Source organism: Acomys minous, assembly GCF_964271855.1.
Source record: "Acomys minous genome assembly, chromosome: 1".
Taxonomy (NCBI): domain Eukaryota; kingdom Metazoa; phylum Chordata; class Mammalia; order Rodentia; family Muridae; genus Acomys; species Acomys minous.
Genome location: NC_140483.1, coordinates 124,596,552 through 124,607,777, shown reverse-complemented (window position 1 = coordinate 124,607,777; position 11,226 = coordinate 124,596,552). Strand labels below are relative to the sequence as shown.

Sequence of the window (11,226 nt, the reverse complement as noted above, 5' to 3'; positions counted from 1 at the left end):
TGTTTTCTTCAGTGCTTCTATCTCCATTTTCAGTTCTTGGATTCTTATATTCATTTCCTTCTCCTGTTTGATTATAGTTTCCTAGTTTTTGCTAGTTTCTTATATAATTTATTCAATTCTTTCATCTCTTTCTTTGTCTTTTCTTGTTCTAGTTTGAGGGATTTATTTTGCTCCTTTAAAGATTCTATTATTTTCATATCTTCTGATTTGAAATCCTTCTTTTGTGCATCAGGTGTGATAGTGTCTCTAGGCCTTGTGGTGGTGGTGGGACTGCTGGTTTCTGATGTTATCAAGTGGTCCTGGAAATTGTTGCTTATGTTCTTACACTGACCTCTTCCCATTGTGATGTCTCTGGTGTCATCAGGTTGGTGGTCTCTGATGCTCCGAGGGTTTGAGAGTAGGTATAGACATTGGGGTTGCATACCCTACTCATTTCTTCTAGGTTCACTGTTTCTGTTGGCTCCCTATTTATGATCCAGGTAGGCCAGGCACCTGGGGAGTAGGCAAAAAGTTATCAAAGCAAAGAGCTGCTCCTGTGGGCTTGCTTGCTTCCTGGGGGCAGAAGACAATGAGTGATGCTGTAATTTTTGAAGTCCAGGGCTCTCTGAGCCCTGAAGGTCAGAAAATGCCACCATCCAGGCATGTGGCTAGTCATTGGATCATGTGCCAGGGGCCTGTTTGGACTCTGGAACTTTCTGTGGATTTTCTGGGTAACTTGAGGTCAGATCCATTTGTGTTCTAGACTGTGGTGTCTGCTGTGTGTTAGAAGCCACAGATGGTGTTTTTACAGGCCACAGCTCCTCTGAGATCCAGGAGTTCAGAACATTCACATGAGCCAGGCATGTGCCAATAGCTTTCAGAGTTCAGGTGGTCATGCCTGCAGGAACCTGGGGCTTTTCTATGGATTAGTTGGGTGGTCCAAGGCTGGACCCCACTGTGTTCCACACAGTTTAGACCGTTTTTACTTGTGGGTTACTAGTACTGGCATTTTGTGGTTCTCAACATGGTCCTTAAGTGTCTATACAGTCACTTCTGTCCTGCTGATTAAACAAAATAAGTGTTCGGTGCTACCATTTTGGATTGTTGAAAAGGTATTTCATTTATTTATTTATTTATTTAATTTATTCAGATTACATCTCAATCATTATCCCATCCCTTGTATCCTCTCATTTCTCCCTCCCTCCCATGTTCACCCTAATCCCCTCCTCTATGTCTGTGACTGAGGGCGAACTCCTTCCCCATTATATGGTCACAGCCTATCAAGTCTCATCTTGGTAGCCTGCTTATCCTTTCTCTGAGTGCCACCAGGCCTCCCCACCATAGGGAAGTGGTCAAATATTGGGCTCCAGAGTTCATGTCAGAGTCAGTACCCACTCTCCACTCAACTGTGAAGAATGTCCTGTCCATTGGCTAGATCTGAGTAAAGGTTCGACGTTTACTGCATGTATTGTCCTTGGTTGGTGCAGTAGTTTGAGCAGATCTCCTGGGCCCAGATCTACCTATCATGATGTTCTTCTTGTAGGTTTCTAGGACCCTCTGGTTTCTTCTATTTTACCATTCTCCCCTACTTCTCTCACCTAGAGTCCCAATAGGATGTCCTCTCATGTATCCCCATCTCCTGGTAAGTGAAGACTTTCATGGGACATGCCTCTTGGGCTAGTATCCAATTATAAGTGAGTATATACCATGTGAATCTTTCTGCTTCTGGGTTAACTCACTTATGACTGTTTCTAGTTCCATCCATTTGTCCAGAATTTTTGGGATTTTCTTGTTTTTAATAGCTGAGTAGTATTCCATAGCGCAAATGTACCACAGTTTCTTTATCCAATCTTCTACTGAGGGGCATCTAGGCTGTTTCCAGATTCTGGCTATTATGAATAAGGCCACTATGAACATGGTTGAGCATATGTCCCTTTTGTGTGCTGGAGCATCTTCTGAGTATATTCCAAGGAATGGGATAGCTGGGTCTTGAGGAAGCCCTATTCCCAGTTTTCTGAAAGCACCGGATAGATTTCCAAAGTGGTTGTATAAGTTCGCATTCCCACCAGCAATGAAGCAGTGTTCCTCTTTCTCCACATCCTCGCCAGCATGTGGTGTCACTTGAATTTTTGATCTTAGCCATTCTGATGGATGTAAGATGGAATCTCAGAGTCGTTTTGATTTGCATTTCCCTGATGACTAAGGAAGTTGAACGTTTCTTTAAGTGTTTCTCAGCCATTCAATATTTCTCTGTGAGAATTCTCTGTTAAGTTCTGAACCCCATTTCTTAGTTGGGTTATTGGGTTTGGTGGTGTTTAATTTCTTGAGTTCTTTATATATTTTGGATATTAGACCTTTGTCAGATTGGTGAAGATACCAAAAGGTATTTCTTGAATACAGCAGAAGGGTGGATCCTGTTTTCTTTTCCTTACTGTTAGTCTGCATCTTTTTGTTGGTAATTGATACTTTTATGTTGATAAATATCAGTGAGCAGTGTTTGTTGATTCTTGGGTTTTTGTTTTGTTTTGTTTTGGTGCACATGTGCACATGCCACCTCTATTCTACTCTTCTGGGATAATTTATTCCTTGTGGTTAATTTCTGTGGGCTTGACGTTTCCTTCTGAGCCTTCTGAAAGCTCTGGGTTTTTAGATACATGTCTCTTAAATGTATTTTAAAATGGAATATTTTATGTTTTCCATGTACTGTGATTGAAAGTTTTATTGGTTATAGTATTCTGCCTAATCTTTGTGACTTATTAGAATCTGTAAGGCTATAAATTTAGGCCCTTTTGGCTTTTAGAATCTCCTTTAAAAGGTCATTTGTAATTCTAATAGGTCTGCTTGTATATTTCACTTGGTCTTTTTTACTTGAAGCTCTTAATATTCTTTCTTTGTTTTGTAATCTGGTGTTTTCACTATTATGTACCAAGGAGATGTTCTTTTCCAGTACATTCTACTTAAGAATCTGCATGCATGTTATATTTTGATAGGCATCTTCTTCTTTAGGTTAGAGTAATTTTCTTCTAATTTGTTGAAAAATTATTCTATGTGTGAGACCTGGATTTCTTCTCTTCCCTCTATTTCATTTATTCTTATATTTGTTCTTTTCATAATGTCCCAGATATCCTGCCTGTTTTATGTGAGGAGATTTTAGAGTTAATATTTTCTTCCATTAAGGTATGCATATCTTCTATCATGTCTTCAATGCCTGAGATTCTCTCTTCTATCTCTGGTATTCTGTTGATGAGGCTTGCCTCTGAAGTTGCTCTTTGAGTTCCTAAATTTTTCTTTTCCATATTTTCCTCAGTTTGGGTTTTCTTTATTGAGTCTATTTTCAAGTTTTCCTAATTTATTTCTACTATTTGTTTCTGCTTTTATAGACTTCTTTAAGTACTCTGTCATAATCATAAAGTGTATTTTAAAGCCTTTTTTATTATACTGCAGGTATTTTGCTAAACTCAGAGCCTGTGATCCAGGGCTCTGAGTGGGCCTCACCCCAACATCTACCCCATGTATGACCTGCTGGAACATATGAAGGGGCCAGACCTGCAGATTCAAAGATTAAGAATCTCCTTGACACATGGCAACAACGGGATATCTGACAGCAGTCCCAGTGAGGATCAGGTAATGATAGTGTAGGCCTCCAACCAGACCCATGACTTGTAGCAATGAACACTTGAAAGTAAACACATGTGGACAAAGGCTATACTGCATGATATACCACAGCTTCTGTGACAAGATTTTTTGTTTGTTTGTTTTATTTTACTAGGGGGAGGAGAGGGATTTTGGTGCATGACATGTAAATCATAGACATTCAATAAAAGTAAAAAAAAAATTAATGGAAAACAAAACAAAACAAAACAAAACAAAAACAACAACAAAACCCAAAACAGCAATAACAAAAACTCAGAGCCTGATGTGATAGGGTTGCTGGGCTCTAGCAGAGACATGTTGTAGTCTTTTAATTTTTGTGCTTTTATGATGGCATCTAGGCACCTGGGTTTGGGAAGACTGTAAGTTTAGGTGCTAATATCTGTTCTTTCTTTGTTTGGTGGGTATTTTGTTTCTTCATTTCTGATGCCCTCTCTGGTTCTTAGGGGAGTGTTGTGGCTGTCTGTTTCCTGGTAGAAAATTATTTTGGGATCCCAATAAGTGCTAGGTAAAATGTGTTTTTAGGTATTGGGATATGATACTTAGGAACGGGGATGGGCTAGGAAGGATGGTTGAGAAGTTCTGCTGGGGGGAAGAAAGCAGAATGTTCCACTAGCATCAGTTTAGTCCACTGGGAATGGTGGCATATAATTAGCAGAGCCCACAGCAGGCAGTCTGTCCCTTAAAATCTTTAACAAAGATTACACTGATGCTCACAGGCCTGGACTATCATATACCCTCAGAGAAGAGTTTCATATGCTTAGATGATTTTCTACCCTTTATGAACTATGACTTTATCATTATATCCTGTTTTCATTTTTTCAGGACTAGGGATTGAATGAGGGCCTCTTGAATCATAAACACGTATACATGTAACACTCAAAACTTCAGCTATAAGACCAGTTCTGAAGAATTCTTTTCCAATAGTATACATAAAGTCATTCGTCTACAATCCCCATGCCTTCTTTCACAAAGGGTATATCTGCAAAGCCTAAGGAGTCCGCATAATTGGCTAAATATTTTAGATATTCTGAATATAAGATAAGATTCCATTTTCTGTTAACCTATTTAAATTAGACTTGTCCTATCCTATAAAACCATAATATTGCTTTATCACAGGAACTGAATTGCAACAAATGTATACTTACTTATAGGGCCCAAAGAATATATATAAAGAATACATATATATTAATTATTTTATAGGGGAATAACAGTCTTCACCTATATATGACAATTTGGGCTAAGTTAACACTGAATCAAATAAAAGTTTAGTTTTAAACTCAGAAATGAAATTTTACAATTGAGGGGTCCTCTGCTTTACTGTAAAAAATTCTGAAGAAGGTTGATATGTGGTATATATATATATATATATATATATATATATATATATATATATCACATGTATATACATATATCCAGAGGTTATAGTGTAGAAACCTCAGAAGGGAGATTTAGGCACCATGCAAAAGCACCAGGACATATTGAAAACATTCATAAAGCCAGGTTTGCTCCAAGTGGACTATTAACTGCTAGACAACGATGTTCTCATTTACAGTGTAGAAATAAGTGGGTCGTTTAAACTAGGTTAGAGCAAATCAAGATGGGAATAGGAGGGGGTTATGTGAAAAGAACAAGACAGAAGGAACAGTGCCCATCTGTGAGCCCCGGTGACTGCAAATACCTGTCAGGCAGTGTGGGTCAGTTCCTGCTTACCTAACCACCCCTGAGCAGGCTGTGGGTAGGCATCGCTTTGGAGATGGGCTGGAGGGGGTGGGCAGGGTGCATGCAATTAGTGAAGATGGCTAGACAGTAAACAAACATGAAGTAAACAAAATAAAATTCACATTTTGAGAAAGAAGTATCCAGGGAAAATCTGGGGCATGATCGTTGAATACATGATAAGAAGGTAGGAAGAGGGATATTTAAAGAACAAAGGAAGTGGCTTGCACACTTTGAAGAGAACTGTAAGAACACGGGAATAGACTCAATGACTGCGTAGACTCAGGATCCTGTTAAACTTCCTGAGAATCCGGATCAGGTAATCTGTGTGTGAAGAAGGTAAAGGTATTCATTTTCTTAAAATCTTGGTAGGTTCTTTGCAATGTTTTTATTACTAATAAAGCTAAAATAAATCCAGGAGATGACTTAGAATACTCTGCTATTATGATAAAATAGGAATGACCTAGGGATGCTATTTGTAATTTACAGAAAATTCATATGTAGTATTTTATTTTAGGAATTGGGGATTGAACTCAGGACCAAGTGCACACTAAAAGTCAACTCAACATAGTCTGCACATACCCCTCACTTACATGTTTTCAGATGATTATACATTATTATGGCTAATTACATATGAAACAGAAGATTATCTGGGGCCATGAAGTTTTCTGTTTTTTATAAAATAAAGAGAACCCAATTTTTTAGTTAAGGAAATATCCTTGGCAGAATTTTAACAACAAATATACTAGACAGAAAGCCACCAGAAACCAGAAGCATGCAGATTTATGAATATAAGCAGAAGAGAATCTTTTGGGATAGATATGTTATTACTCAAATCCTAAGCTCTATCAACCAGAATCTTGGTGAATAGGATGTTCTTGGGCAACAATATTCATAATCCTAAGAAAGAAAGGGCATGGACTGTCAAGAAACATCATGTTCTTGCATGAAACAAGCATTTTACAGAGCCAAAAGAAGTCCATTTTTCATCCTGTTCTGATCCTTTTACCCTTACCAAGTGGATCCAAATACAGAACATGTATTAACTCTGGGATTCTAAAATAAGCACTGAGTCATCCTGTTTCTTCAGGTTCAATCAACTCAGCTTCTTAGATTTCTCTTGAGCCAGGAAGCTTTGCAGGCATCCATCATTTCTGATTCATTCATTCTTTTGTCTAGGATCTTAAAAGCTCAGCAGGTTCAGAATTGATGACAGCGTGGCAATTGTTTTCAGAAACCATCAGGGTTTTTTAGAGCATCGCTGGAGCGCACAAGGATGCACCGCAATGAGCTGAGAGTGTACTGACCGGAAGCAACCTTATATAGCTGAGTACAGAAACATAATAGGGCTGGGAAAGATACAACATGCACGGCTCTGCCACTGAGGCTCTTCAGCCTGGTTCTGTGTCTAAACAATCTTGTACCTACAAACCCCTTAGGGGAAGGAAGATCCTACCTCTGGATATCGGGATTGAGCAGCTGTGCACATACCTACCCCTAAGGGGAGCTCAAAAGCCAACTAGCTTTCTCCTGGACTGCTGGGGACTCACTTGTCTGCTCTGTAGCTGAAGAGAGTTGGTTCTCTTTTGCCAAATTTGCTGAATCCCAAAACATTCCCATTTCCCCCAATATCTTTGGTCGATCTCTTTATCAATGAAAAAATATCCTAATAGATTCCTTTTAGTTGAAAAAAAAGGGGGGTGCTTTTTAAAAAAGAAGTACTAAGGGTTTGTAGTGAGAAGTGCCTTCCAGTCCCGGCCACAGCAGGTTTCCAGAGCCCTTCTCCACACATCTGTAACATCTGTTGCAGCATGGATATAAATTTAAGTATATATCCATATTTCTCCCTTGTAAAAAAAAAGTAAATACATCTTAATAACAGTACCAGGGGCTCACACGGTCATCTGTGCACTATCCTTTTGTACAGTTAACATCTTGCTGTTAAAATAAGAATTGTTGTTGGTGGATTTTAAAACTGCCACTCACCATTTCCACGATTGCTAGCCACTTGTACTTTACATTTCTAGGGATCTTAACCGGTATATAATGACACATCCTTTGCCATTTTTATCCAGAATGCTATCATTTAGCTGCCCTAAGATTCCCCTATCGTCCATTCTTTTCACTTCATTTCACCTATTCTCAATCCCCTGTCAAGCACTAGTGTGTGTGTGTGTGTGTGTGTGTGTGTGTGTGTGTGTGTGTGTGTGTGTGGTGTGCATTTATATGTCTTCTTTGAGATATGTGTATATGCATATGTGTGCATGTGTATGTCAAAGGTCAATGCTGGCTGTCTTATTCATCTTTCATGTTGTTTTTGAGATAAGTTTTTTTTTTCACTGAACCTGGAGCTCACCAACCTGGGGATTGGTCCATCTCCTCTCCCCTAATACTGTGGTTACCAATAGGACCAATAGGAGCTGTTGGGCCAAGCTTTGTTATGTTTTTATTTAAACCTATAAATATTTTTCTTATTTTAAAATATGATGTTTTAAAGATTATAGTAAGGCATTTAAATCACTAATTAGAGTACCTGGCCAGTAATGATATTAAATATGCAGGCTACATCAGTTCTGCTTTTGTTTTTAAAAAATAATTTTTATTATATTTATTCTTTGATAATTTCACACATGGTAGCTACTCTTACCCACTACTTCTTAGCTCCTTTTATTCCCTCTCTGACAGAACCCCTCTTCCCTTTAAGTGCACTGACACATTCATGTCTTTTTGTTTCATTTTGTGATCCACTAATCTTAACCTAAGATGTCTATATGACCACGGATTGAGCTCTATTGGATGCTAGTGGGCTCATGTGTGGCCATGCAACGATTGTCCTTCTCTCAAATCTGTCAGTAGCCAGTAATTCACAGGGCTCAGGAGGGCCCTCGTGCTCCTCTCGGCAAGCGATAGATCATCATGATCAATGAGTGACTGATGACATGCCCAGTCTTGTTTAGGCTCGGTGCAGGCAACCACAGCTGCCATGAGCTTGTGCCTGAAAGGTCTTGAGTCTACCTATCTATCCTATCGCCCTGTTGTCTGTCTCCTACGTTCTCTGTCCTCTCTTCTTCGGTATTCCCAGAACCTTGGAGGAGGAATTATACATGTCCTATTTAGGAAGGAGTACTCAATTGTCATTTATTCTCAGTATCTGGGCCAGCTGAGTCTCTAAACTCATCTCTATATATATATGTGTGTATATATATATATATTTAAAAAAACTTCTCTGTTTAAGGCATTAGTCTAATCTAATATTTTAAAAATATTAATGTCTAAATATGTATATTTAGAAAACACTGTGTCAATTTAGCTAAACAAGAGTAATAAATTCATCCCTAGGGCCCAAGACTTCCTTAGCCACAGATTTTTGACTGGGCTTACAGTACCAGGCATGAATGCCCCCTAGTGGAACAGTACACAGATCCAATCAGAGAATTGCTGGTTGTTCCAACAACCGTCTTGCCAACCTCACACCAGTGAACTCACCGTGCTTGGAAAGCTAGTACTGTAGTTTATGAGTATCTTAGTTAGAGTTCCTCTTGGTGTGATAAAAACCCAGTGATCAAAAGTACCTGGGAGGAACAAGATTATTTTCTCTTAGAGTTCGTAACTCATCATGCAGTGAAGTCAGACTAGGATCTCAAGAGAGGAACTTACAGTTAAGGACTGAAGAAGAGGCCACCAAGGACTGCTGCTTACTGGCCTGCTTGCTCTTTGTGGTTTGCTCAGCCTGTTCTCCTATACACCCTATGACTACCTGCCCAGGGATGGCACCACCCCCAATGAACTGGGCCTTCCCACATAAATGGTCAATCAAGAAAATGCCCTCACAGGCTTGTCTACAGGTCAAACAGGTGGGGCATTCTCTCAACTGAAGTTCCTTCTTTTGAAATGACTCTAGCTTGTGTCATGTTGACAAACCTAGCCAGGACAATAGGGTTTGAAGCTACACAAGCTTATTAATTCCTGCATTAAAAAAAACATAGATTATAAGTAGATACCAACTCTTAATTAACTTTTTGTGTTCTGAATATTTGAAGGTGGGTTCTCATGCTAGCACAGTAACCACGTTACCAATAAGCTGTCTCCATAGCCCCCAAGCCAGTGTCTTTTATTTGTTTTATAGTTTTGCTATTTGGAAAATATGATGAGGACAGACTCTCAGTACAATCTTTACAGAGAGCTATCATTCATAGCAACATACGCTTAAAACTATAAATTTGCTATGGCTTGGTGGTTCGTTTCCCTTTACACTGAAAGCATAATGTATTGTACTCTTCACAGTTTGTTTTTTCATTCATCTATTTAAAATCTTGACTGCCTCTAATTCCAGCAAAGATAAATAAACCTGCCATATGTATTTGTGTATGGAGTTTACTGTAGACATGTTAACCGTGCCTTCTTTGGTGAATGTGTGTTTGAAAGACAGAGAGGTAGGTAGAGGAAGAGGGGGAAGGGGAGACAGGGAGGGGGAGGGGAAAGATGAGGGCAAAGGAGAGAGGGGAGAGAGAGGAAGGGCAAGTGAGATTGTTTACGTGTTTGTGGGTGGCTCACAGGTAAAGGAAGGACAATGATCCTGGTGTCTTTTCTCACCTTCCTTCCTTGTTTGACCTAGCATGTCTACTGCCTCTTACCTACTGAGCTATCTACTAGTAGGCCCATAGTTTGTATTTTTATAAAGATTTATGTACTTTTATCTTCTTATGAGATTTCGTATCTATTTATGTGAATCACATTTATTCCTTGTGCCTTCAGACACAGAAGAATACGTTAGGCTCTCTGGAACTGGAGTTGCAGATGGCTGTGAGCTGTCACGTGTTTCTGGGAACTGAATCTGGGTCTTCTGTGAGAGGAGCAAATGCTCTTCACCACTGAGCGATCTCTTCAGGCCCATGAATATCTTCTTGTTCTACACTATAATAATAATATTTGGTGTCATCAGCTCTTTGTATGTTAGCCATTCTAATATGCAGGTAGGCTGTTTCATTGTTTTACATTTCCGTACTCTAACCCTCTATGATGATAAGTATCTTTTTGTACCCTTACTTGTATATGATACGTTCTTTGATAAGGAATCTGTTCAAGTTTTTTTTTTTTTTGCTCAAGTTTAATTGGGTTCTTTGTTTTGTATTGTTGCGTTCTAGATCTTTTCCTTACATAGAGGACCCAAGTCTAATTTCAGATGCACACTTGCAAATATTTTCTCCCAGCTTGTATCTTGTCTTTCAGTCTCGACCGAAATCTATCACAGAACAGAAAATTTGAATTCCACAGTGTGATTTGTAATTTCCCCCTTTTATCTGAAGTACTTTGGGGATTGTGTGTGGGAAAGGTCATGTACCATTTCCTGTGCATTTTTTCTGGGCTTTGCTATTTTGTTTTTCTTTTTCAACAAGGTCTTACTACGTAGCCCCTGCTGGCCTGGTACTCACTGTACACTCCCAGCTGACTGGCTACTCACTCACTGTGCAGCCTGGCTGGCCTGGTACTCACAGCAGTCCTTCTGTTTTAGCCTCCTGTGTGCTGGAGCTACAGGCACTAAACACTACACACAGCTAGTTTTGCATTTTAAACTTAAATCTAAAAAAACTGTTCTTCCCTGTTTGAATTCCTTTGTTCTTATATCAAAAATCAGAATGTGTTCCTGGGGCCTCATTGATCAATTTATTGATTTTTTTCACCAGCACCATGTTGCCATAATTAATGTAGTATTATACAATGCCTTAAAGTCAGCTAGTGTTGATCCTTTGACCTCGTTCTCTTTTTAATATTGTACCAGTTATTCTAAAGCCTTTGTCTAGGATTAAATGCTTATGTAGATTTAGAAAAATACTTTTCTGCCATTTTGATCAGGATTGCATTAAAGCTACAGACCAG

General features: G+C 39.1%; 1 long non-coding RNA gene across 1 annotated transcript; it reads left to right on the top strand.

The window, feature by feature from the left end:
* The first annotated feature begins 408 nt into the window (after positions 1-408).
* LOC311600078 lies at positions 409-7,128 on the top strand. The gene is made up of 3 exons (XR_014780128.1): positions 409-479; positions 3,424-3,603; positions 6,529-7,128. It is a non-coding gene; the product is annotated as an uncharacterized lncRNA (long non-coding RNA).
* Positions 7,129-11,226: the final 4,098 nt, after the last annotated feature.